General features: G+C 47.6%; 1 pseudogene; it reads left to right on the plus strand.

Moving 5' to 3' along the window:
- The first annotated feature begins 2,356 nt into the window (after positions 1 to 2,356).
- Positions 2,357 to 2,474, plus strand: LOC126426325 (5S ribosomal RNA; annotated as a pseudogene).
- Positions 2,475 to 11,338: the final 8,864 nt, after the last annotated feature.

The raw sequence follows: 11,338 nt of genomic DNA on the forward strand, positions 1-11,338 counted from the left end.
GTTGCCTGGTGACACGTTGTTGTGATACCTTGTGTAAGGAGGCGAAATGCGTACCATCACGTTTCAGACTTTGATAAAGGTCGGATTGTAGCCTATCGCGATTGCGGTTTATCGTATCGCGACCTTGCTGATCCCGTTGGTCGAGAATATGGAACCGGTGGTTTCAGGAGGGTAATACGGAACGCCGTTCTGAATCCCAACGGCCTCGTATCACTGGCACTCTTGATGACAGGCATCTTATCCGCATGGCTGAACGGATCGTGCAGCCACGTCTCGATCCCTGAGTCAACAGATGGGGACGTTTGCAAGACAACAACCATCTGCACGAACAGTTCGACGACGTTTGCAGCAGCATAGACTCTCAGCTCGGAGACCGTGGCTGCGGTTACCTTTGACGCTGCAGCACAGACAGGAGCGCCTGCGATGGTGTGTTCAATGATGAACCTGGGTACACGAATGGCAAAACGTCGTTCTTTCGGATGAAACCAGGTTCTGTTTACAGCTTTATGATGGTTGCATCCGTGTTTGGCGACATCGCGGTGAACCGACATTGGAATCGTGTGTTCGTCATCGCCATACTGACGTATCACCCGACGTGATGGTATGGGGTGCCATTGGTTACACGTCTCAGTCACCTTTTGTTCGCATTGACGGCACTTTGAATAGTGAACGTTACATTTCAGATGTGTTACGACCCGTGGCTCTACGCTTCATTAGATTCCTACGAAACCCTACATTTCAGCAGGATAATGCACGACCACATATTGCAGCCGGCCGGAGTGGCCGAGCGGTTAAAGGCGCTACAGTCTGGAACCGCACGACCGCTACGGTCGCAGGTTCGAATCCTGCCTTGGGCATGGATGTGTGTGATGTCCTTAGGTTAGTTAGGTTTAAGTAGTTCTAAGTTCTAGCGGACTTCACAGCAGTTGAGTCCCATAGTGCTCAGAGCCATTTGAACCACATGTTGCAGGTCCTGTATGGGCCTTTCTGGATACAGAAAATGTTCGACTGCAGTCCTGGCCAACACATTCTCCAGATCTCTCACCAATTGAAAACGTCTGGTCAATGTTGGCCGAGCAACCTGCTCGTCACAATACGCCAGTCACTACTCTTGATGAACTGTGTATCGTGTTGAAGCTGCATGGGCAGCTGTACCTGTACACGCCATCCAAGCTCTGTTTGACTCAATGCCCAGGCGTGTCAAGGCCGTTATTACGGCCAGAGGTGGTTATTCTGGGTACTGATTTCTCAGGATCTATGCACCCAAATTGCGTGAAATCACATGTCAGTTGTAGTATAATATGTTTGTCCAGTGAATACCCGTTTATCATCTGCATTTCTTCTTGGTGTAGCAACTTTAATGGCCAGTAGTGTATTTCACGAGCCAATCGCATATTGGCGAAGATATTCCGTGTGGTCCTTTTTCGGATACGTAGTAGACGATGTGGTGCTGTGTCGAATGCCTTTCAATGCACCTGCTGCTGTTATCTGCAGTATGTCATGTACGAGTAAAGAAAGCTGTATGCCCGAACATGTTGTTTTTCATTTATCCGTGCTGGTTCTTTTGAGAGATTCTTGGAGCGAGCGGAAGTGAGCGATCCTTCCCTGACAGCTACTACTGGCGGCTGGCGCGCCTCTTTTCCTAGTCCCGAGTCGCGGGCAATTATTGACTTGCACGGAGAGCCGGCTGTGTGCCGGATCGGGAGTGCGCGCCTAAGTGGCGTCGCGACTGAGCGCGGCGCTGCGCTGCCCTCGCGGTCAATATTAGCGCGCAGGGGGCAGGGGGCGGCAGGGGGCAGGGCGCGGGCCCGCCGAGCTGTGTCGGCGGCGTGTCGCGCTACCGCCCGCCCGCCGCTCCGCAAAGCCGCGCAAACACCGCCGCTACCCCGCTGGCCGCGGCTTCTTTAATCAGCTTCGTCCTCTTGTTTGACGAGTTCCTCCTCGTTTTCTATTCCCAAAACGAGACTTGCGACTCGTGCTCGGAGAACCTGCTTGTTTATCTGCCCTCTTCAGATTGCACAGGAAAGGCTGTTGACTGCATAGGAACCAGACAGCAGCTGTAAGAGACGAAGGACATGAAAGCGAAACAGTAGAGACGTGATTATAAACTACCCGCAATGCTATTCAATCCGTACATTTATGCAGCTGCAAAGTAACCCGAGGAGAAATATGGAAAGGGAATTATAGCTCATAGGAAAGAAATGAAAGCATCGAGGTTTTCCGACAACATTGCAATTCGGTCTGAGACGCCAAAGGGCGTATAAGAGCAACTGGACGGAATGGACAATGTCTTGAAAAGAGACTGTAAGGTAAATGTCAACAAAAGTGAATTATGGTACAGTAGTCGAATCAAATCGCCAACGGCCTTGCCGCAGTGGTAACACCGGTTCCCGTCAGATCACCGAAGTTAAGCGCTGTCGGGCTGGGTTAGCACTTAGATGGGTGACCATCCGGTCTGCCGAGCGCTGTCGGCAAGCGGGTTGCACTCAGTCCTTGTGAGGCAAACTGAGGAGCTACTTGATTGAGAAGTAGCGGCTCCGGTCTTGGAAACTGACATATGGCCGGGAGAGCGGCGTGCTGACCACATGCCCCTCCATATCCGCATCCAGTGACGCCTGTGGGCTGAGGATGACACGGCGCCCGGTCGGTACCTTTGGGCCTTCATGGCCTGTTCTAGAGCAGTCTAGTTTTTTTAGTCGAATCAAATCAGGCAATGCTCAGAGAATTAGACTAGGAAATGAGACAGTAAAAGTACGAGAGCTCTTCGGAAAGTTGGGTCCGATCGGTCACGAAATGAAAACCACACTGAAAGTCAAAAATGTTTTATTCGCATCAGTTAGCCACACCTTCCAGCTACCTCTCTAAATAGTCGCCGCTCCGACTTTGAATTTCCAGCACCCTCGTCACAGAAAGCAGCCGCCTGTGCTCTCCGCCAATTCTCTACACTGGTCTTCCTTTGGTTGTTTGTGCCACAACGTTGTCTTTGTAGCCAGCGGTTGATGTGAGCAGAGATGAACAACGGAGGGTGCCAATTAAGGGCTGCATTGTGCATGACCAAAGACTTCCCATCGAATACGCAGCAGGAGCTTCTTCATTGCCCCTGCAGAATGAGGCTGAAAATTGTCCTGAAGAAAGAAACGCATGACATTTATGTTATGTGGGCTGCATAGCTTCAGGCGAAACCTGTCACAAGGCCTTCATACCTGGCGGGAGTCACTATTTTCTAGACATATTTACGTGCTCACTATACGGTCAGAACTGAAAGAGCGACATGACGCGATCGACAGCTGTACTAGAGACACTGCCCAACACATCTGTGAAAAAGCTTCGTCGGATATTCACAGTGGTTTCCATTTCGCTCCTAATCGGAGCCGACCGAGGTGGCCGAGCGGCTCTAGGCGCTTCAGCCTGGAACCACCCGACCGCTACGGTCGCAGGTTCGAATCCTGCATCGGGCATGAATGTGTGGGATGTTCTTAGGTTAGTTAGGTTTAAGTAGTTCTAAGTTCTAGGGGACTGATGACCTCACATGTTAAGTCCCATAGCTTACTTTCCGAATACGCCTCGTACTAAGGCAGTTTTGATATTTCAGCAACAAAAACACTGACGATGGCAGAAGATGGCACACTGGCAATAACAAGAAAAGCATGCTTGGAAAATAGAAACTTGTTCTGTAGATTACAAAAAGAGGTGCGAAAAAGTCCATTTCTGAAGCTTTTTGCTGGGGGCTAGCCTTGAACAGAAGTGAAACGTGGACGTATACAGTTCGGACAAGAACAGAATAGAAGATCTCGAAATGTGATGCTACAGAATAAAGTTATAGATAGACCGAATAATCAATGAGAAGGTACTGAGTAGAATAGTGGAGGAAAAAGAAATGTCATTACTTGACTAAAAGAAGGGATATATTGACAGGACATACCATGAGGCATCAAGGAATCGACGATTTGGCAATTGAACAAAGTGTGGAGGTTAATAGACGTCGAGGGACACAAAGGTTTCGATACAGTAATCTGGTTGCAGCAGTTATGCAGTGGCGAAGAGGCTAGCACAGGACAAACCAGCGTAGAGGGCTGCATCAAACCATTCGTCGAACTGTGGACCACCACTAACCAACTGTGAACTCATGGCAGAGAGTACCTTTTAACGAAATAGTTCTGATACCTCCGATAGTGGAACACATGTACCGCTACTATCGTTGCTAAGATTGCAGGGTACGTGGACTCTGAACCGTATATCTTAAGAGCTATAAACATTTTTTCATCTTCCATACTGTGAAACACATCTCTTCTACAGATCAAATGTCCATAGTCCTTAGGTATGTATTTTAGAGCCCTTATTTACTGGACATTTCTTTCTAGATATGTTGATCCGTAGTGCCACCTCTGAAAGTTTCCTGCCCTACAGTCACAGAATAACAGTATATATTCATATATTCCACTGTCAGAGATCTCAGAACGATTTTCGCTCATAGCTTTCGTGTTGGTCTTTTCCGGATTAGAGTCCCTTACCTCATATTGGTACAACGCGGAATCACTCTGCGGAAGGAGACAGGGAGTACTGTGCTATCAGCAGACAAGCAGTGACATCAGAATGGTTCGGTCAGGAGAAGTCAGTGAATAACGAACGCAAAGGTGACATTGCAGTCCTTCTAAAACTGTCGAGCTAGTGTGTGGTTATGAAACGGAAACGTGAAGGAACAACAGCTAAACCGAGACCAGGCTGACCTCACGTAGTGACGGACAGGAACCGTGGAGCTTAACGGAGGGTGGTTGTAAGCGATCGCATGAAATCTGCGGAACGAATAACTCGAGAGTTCTGAAGTGCTATGAGCAGTCCAACTATCGCAGTGACTATGCTTAGTGAGTTAGAAAGAAATGGGCGCAATGGTTGAGTAAATGCTCAAAAGCCACGCATTGCTATAGTCAGTGCTAAGCAATGCTTGAAATGGTGTATACGTCGACGCCACTGGACAGCCGGTGACCAGATACGAATGATTTGGAGTGCTGAAGCACGCTATACCCTGTGGTTCAAATGGTTCTGAGCACTATGGGACTTAACTGCTGAGGTCAGAAAATGGTTCAAATGGCTCTGAGCACTATGGGACTTAACTTCTGAGGTCATCAGTCCCCTAGAACTTAGAACTACTTAAACCTAACTTAACCTAAGGACATCACACACATCCATGCCCGAGGCAGGATTCGAACCTGCAACCGTAGCGGTCGCGCGGTTCCAGACTGTAGCGCCTAGAACCGCTCGACCACCCCCGCCGGCTGCTGAGGTCATCAGACCCCTAGAACTTAGAACTACTTAAACCTAACTAACCTAAGGACATCACATACAACCATGCCCGAGGCAGGCTTCGAACATGCGACCGTAGCGGTCGCGCGGTTCCAGACTGTAGTGCCTAGAACCACTCGGCCACCCTGACCGGCATATACTGTGGAAATCCGATGGGACGGTTGGGTTTGACGAGGAGAATGTTACTTGCCATCACTTGCAGTACCGAGAACGAAGTTCACAGAAGGTGATGTTATGATAAGGGGTTGTTCTTCATGGTTGGGTATGGTCTCTTCATTGAGCTTAAGCAATCACTAAAAGGGGAAGGGTCGTAAAGTAGAGCAACAGTTCGAAGACGATGATGGTACCTGCTTAACATTGCACCCTGTCATAAAGCACCATCTGTGAGGCAATGGTTTATGGGCAATAACGTTCCGGAAATGGACTGGTCGCCCGGACCCCGGTCTGGACGCAATGAAACACCTTTGGGATGAGGTGGAACGACGACTTCGCTCCAGGTCCTACCGTCCAACTCAACTACCGTCTCTGGTTTCGGTTTCTGAAAGAATGGGCGGCGATTACTTTGCAGATATTCAACTGCCTCATTAACTGTGTCCCTAGTAGAGTTCAAGGTATCTTAGAAGGGAACGGTGGATATAGGCCACATTAATGTCCCCAAACAGGTGTCCGGAAGACGATGATGTATGTTTTGGGGAAATATAAATGTTGGTAATTACAATTAACAATACGGAGTCCATGTATGGAGGAAAAGTCGTTAAAAGATCGAGTTTTTATAGGATTCCGTAGCTCAGTTCAGAACCGATCTATTACGTAAAAAGAATGAAGTGTTGAAAAGGCATGTTGCAATGACGTGAACGTACCAAGTTCACTGAAGTTAAAATCTTCTGGGTTATTCTAGGCGCGCAGTCCGGAACCGCGCGACTGCTACGGTCGCAGGTTCGAATCCTGCCTCGGGCATGGATGTATGTGATGTCCTTAGGTTAGTTAGGTTTAAGTAGTTCTAAGATCTAGGGAACTGATGACCACAGCTGTTAAGTCCCATAGTGCTCAGAGCCATTTTTTTCTTCTGGATTATTAGGCCGCATCATGTTTCCTCTAAAATGTTCGACGTTTCAACCCCTCTGCTGGGCTCTTCCTCAGGATCTTCTGGTGTTCACTACTGCTAGAACACTGTCAGAGACGAGTATCGCGTCCACTTATAAAGGGGGAACGAACGCCAGGAATTTTCTGGCGTTCGTTCCCCCTTTATGAGTGGATGCGATACTCGTCTCTGACAGTGTTCTAGCAGTAGTGAACACCAAAAGATCGTGAGGAAGATCCCAGCAGAGGGGTCGAAACGTCGAACATTTTAGAAGAAACATGACGCGGCCTAATAACCCAGAAGATTTTAACTTCAGTGAGAACGGCCACGAAAGTCTGCAGACTTACGTACAAAGTTCAGTTTGCATCCTGTTTTCCACTAACGTCTGAATAACAAGTGTACACGCGGATTAAAGGTTGTACCGTCTTTACGTGTTCGGACGTGTGGATGTAACATTGGAACATCTGGTGGTTGGGAGTGAGCACGTTATGGCGACGGCTTTGTGAGTGCAGCAGATACCGCGCAGAAACAGTGAGGTGAGTTGTGGGGGTGCGGCGCACCCCGTGAGGCGGGCGGACGGGCCGTTGTTATTCAGGCGGCGCCCCGCGGGTTATTGGCTACACCCTCGTCACGTCCGACCTCCATCCGCAGCGGCTGTCAGCGGCGACATCTCGCGCACTCAGCACGCCGCCCGCAAGCCGCAGCATCGCGCCGCCCCATCCTCCTCCTCCCGCGCATGCGCCTTGCCTCACACGCGCTGTCACTCCTCGCAGCTACGGACAACGTCTTCACGTCGCAATATCATGTGTATTTGTGATGCAGCTTCGCGCAAGAACTGACTGCGCGCCAAATACGATGTGCTTGCTGAATAGACTTACTACTTCAGTAGTGGAAGTTCTGAGGATGGTTTGTTAAATGAAACGAAAAGTTAATGGCTAAAATGTTTGTACCCGTTGTGCAGAGAAGAGACCCCCAAGAGGGATCATTGCAGATAAAATTTTATTAAATAATTTTTCCATTCATAATTTACGGCTGTAGCCGGCTTGGGCATACTGTGGTGGAAGGTGCTGGCCGGAAGACCGTGGTCTGCACATTCCTGCCACGTGCTCCTCGGTCAGACTCTAGTCCCACGGGTTGGTTGCGCTGACGAGGGTACGCTACTAGCAAGGCGCGTTGGCGGAATCAACCCTCCAATCAGAGACTAGTCGTGTGATGACGTGGGGACGCGGCTGGGAGCGGCGAGGGCGGCTTGGAAACAGTTCCGCGCTCTCTTAGCTTCAGACCTCGGCCCCGAGTAGTCGCTCCTCTAGCCTCTGCCTCTCTCTCCTCAAACCTCCTGATGAGCAGACAGCAACCGCTCTTGGGGCTGCTCAGCCCTACGTAGGCACCCATGTACCATCGTTACAGGAATAAATTGGGTCCATTCCAACTTCTTTACTTTTCATTTTAGCTCCTAGAACCGCTCGGCCACCCCGGCCGGCATACTACTTCAAATGGTTCAAATGGCTCTGAGCACTATGGGACTTAACATCTGAGGTCATCAGTCCCCTAGAACTTAGAACTACTTAAACCTAACTACCCTAAGGACATCACACACAACCATGCTCGAGGCAGGATTCGAACCTGTGACCGTAGCGGTCGCACGGTTACAGACTGTAGCGCCTAGAACCGCTCGGCCACCCTGGCCGGCATACTACTTTCGCTTATTTATGTTGCTGGTCAGGTAGAGACACCACATCACAAAATTTTCAGTTTCAGTTCAAGCTATGCTGTCAATAGCAAATTTAGTGAGATAAATTTGTAATATGAATGTATTTTCAATTTCTTAATTGCGCACAGGCAATGAATATGGTAATTGTCAGTATACGTGATGTAAGACGCTCTCCATCCATTTTTGTCTATTCCCCCTTCGTAATCCTTCCCTTGTATTCTCCTCTGAGAGAGTACGTCGAAGGTATAGTATTCGACAGCAGATCAGTCCAGCCTCCCAACCATCAGTATGTCGCGCAATTCTTCTTAATTTAAGCTACAACTATTTCCCGTAATCTTTGAAGGATACATTTGTAGCAAGGTTTAAGACGTTGCCCACATATCGACTAATGCTCAAATGGTTCAAATGGCTCTGAGCACTATGGGACTTAACTTCTAAGGTCATCAGTCGCCTAGAACTTAAAACTACCTAAACCTAACTAACCTAAGGACATCACACTCATCCATGCCCGAGGCAGGATTCGAACCTGTGACCGTAGCGGTCGCGTGGTTCCAGACTGTAGCGCCTAGAACCTCTCGGCCACCCGGGCCGGCGACTAATGATGTTATGTGATCTACATATATACTTCACAACCTATTTTTGAAGTGTATAGCGGCGGGAACTTTATATCGATATTAGCGATTTCTATCCTATTGCATTTACATATCGTAAGAGAAAAATATAAAAACATTTTATATCCCTTTTTAAGCACCCTACCTTATTCTCATGCTCCCTACGCGAGATGTTGGACAGTGGCAGTTTACTAGTCGTACAATTTTTCTCGAATACAAGCCCTCTAAATTTACACAAAAGCGTTTCACAAGAATAACATCGCCTTTCTTCCGAAGTTCGCACAGCATCTTCTCCTTACACACTGTATCACACACCAGCAAGAAAAGTGAGACAGTTCGAAAAACGGCATCTTTAGTTTATGTTACTAAAAAATACTTGTGAAGTGCCCCAACGTGCATGAAAAATATGACGTTTACTGCCAACAACATTTACATGAAATTTAAAGAGCGCTTACACTATTTCAGTGTAAGTTTTATAGAATAATTTTTGAAGTCGAGTTTTCTGAAGTATTCTTCAGTTGTGTCACTATACTTGTTCTGGTGCGATGTGGGCCATGGGCCTGCATACACACGACGTACTTTGGATTTAAAATCAACAGAATTCAAATCTACACACATTACTGATTAATGAATTTCGGCAAATCACATGTAAGTAGCTGCAAACGACATTTCTCAAACGATACAAATCACTTGTAGAGATTACTTATAAAGAGTTAAGAACATAATAGCTGCTCAAAATCCATCACAGGCATAATATTAAGAAAAAAATGTTAAGGTCTGTTTCACTATTATATATAATTAATGCAGTCAAGACGTTCAGCACGATGAATAACATAATTTTCAAAAATATTTGTAGTTTCGCATAAAAGAGTCTAAAGAAAATAATGCACTGCCCAAAGCATTTTTGTAAACGCTTTTGGGAGCCTGGTATTGCAGGGACTCGAGAGTGTTAGCATGGGAGATGCTGCAGGTGCGGACGAACATGAGTGAGTGCACGTACAGCGGATATCTACGATTCGGTACGTAGCCATGGTTACGAAACACGGCGACGCACAATGGCCAGCGAGGCGTCGGATCTGGCCTCCCCGGAGCCGAATACAAATGCGTTTCGGACACCTGCACAGGTGTTTCCCAAGCGGCCGGGCAGCCCAGCGTGCCCTCTGCCTCACATCGCCGGCCTCTGATACTGCGGCGTCTAGACTTGGACTCTGTCAGGGAAACACTACCGTACAATAACAGCTAGAACAAAGCGCTTGTTAATTCATCGTCTTCCCAAATTATTGATTATGTACTATATGTCAATCATACTACCGGGTGTTTCCGTAAAAATGTGCAAAAATTTAACAGGACATAGAAGATGCTCCACTGAACAATTTGAGATAGGGATCCTGGGTTCGGATAAGCCAGCTGAAGGAGATAATAGGAATAAAATCACATTACTGTGTACATTTTTACTACCGTTAGTTAAGTGAAAATACCGTTGCTGACACAATAAACTATCATTTGTACTGTATCTTACAAAATATGCTGAAACTGACGGCCATTAACCTCAGTGCAAGCATGACATTGGCGAACAAGATTCTGACGCACCCTGACAAGTAACCCTGGTGTGTTTCGAATCACAAAGGCAGCTACAATTCTGGCAACTATTTCCGTCTCCGTATCCGCTGGAGTCTTAACACAAGTGATTTTATATATCCCCATAGGAAATAAGGGGATACAGAAACTTTCTGGCAGATTAAAACTTTGTACCGGACCGAGATCCGAACTCGGGACCTTTGCCTTTCGCAGGAAAGTGCTCTACCATCTGAGCTACCCAAGCACGACTCACGCCCCGTCCTCAGAGCTTCACTTCTGTCAGTACCTCGTCTTCTGCCTTCCAAACTTTACAGAAGCTCTCCTGCGAACCTTGCAGAACTAGCACTCCCGAAAGGAAGGATATTGCGGAGACATGGCTTAGCCACAGTCTGGGGGATGTTTCTAGAATGAGATTTTCACTCTGCAGCGGAGTGTGCGCTGATATGACACTTCCTGGCAGATTAAAACTGTGTGCCGGACAGAGACTCGAACAGGCAAAGGTCCCGAGTTCGAGTCTCTGTCCGGCACACAGTTTTAACGTGCCAGGAAGTTTCATATCAGCACACACCCCGCTGCAGAGCGAAAATCTCATTCTGCAAGGGGATACAGGTCAGCAGGTCAGGTGACCTCGCAGACAATAGATTAGGACCTTCCCTTGCAGTCCAGGAAATACTGTAGCGGTAGTGCACCATCGTATTGTACCGTATGTCTCTGAACAGTACTGAGTAATGAATCGGTCTGTTTTTGATTCATAGCACTTCCTGTCATGGGACCATGTAAATACGATACAACAGAGCCACCTTGACTTCCTGGTAATCATGACTTCCTGGTAATCAGGCTCGTCTTCCATATTTCCTTGCAGGAAATAAAGAATGCACATGTAAATAAAAATCACAGTACGTGTAAACTTGTACGCCTGTCAGTTGTAAATAAGCTGGAAAACAGTAGTGTTAGACAAAGCGGTAGACATGTTTACTTCCATATCTCCTTCAGCTCGTTCCTCCGACCCCAGTTTCCCTACCACAAACTGTTTAATGGAGCACACTCTTACGGAAA

The sequence above is a fragment of the Schistocerca serialis genome, chromosome 1 (genome assembly GCF_023864345.2).
Source record: "Schistocerca serialis cubense isolate TAMUIC-IGC-003099 chromosome 1, iqSchSeri2.2, whole genome shotgun sequence".
NCBI lineage: Eukaryota > Metazoa > Arthropoda > Insecta > Orthoptera > Acrididae > Schistocerca > Schistocerca serialis.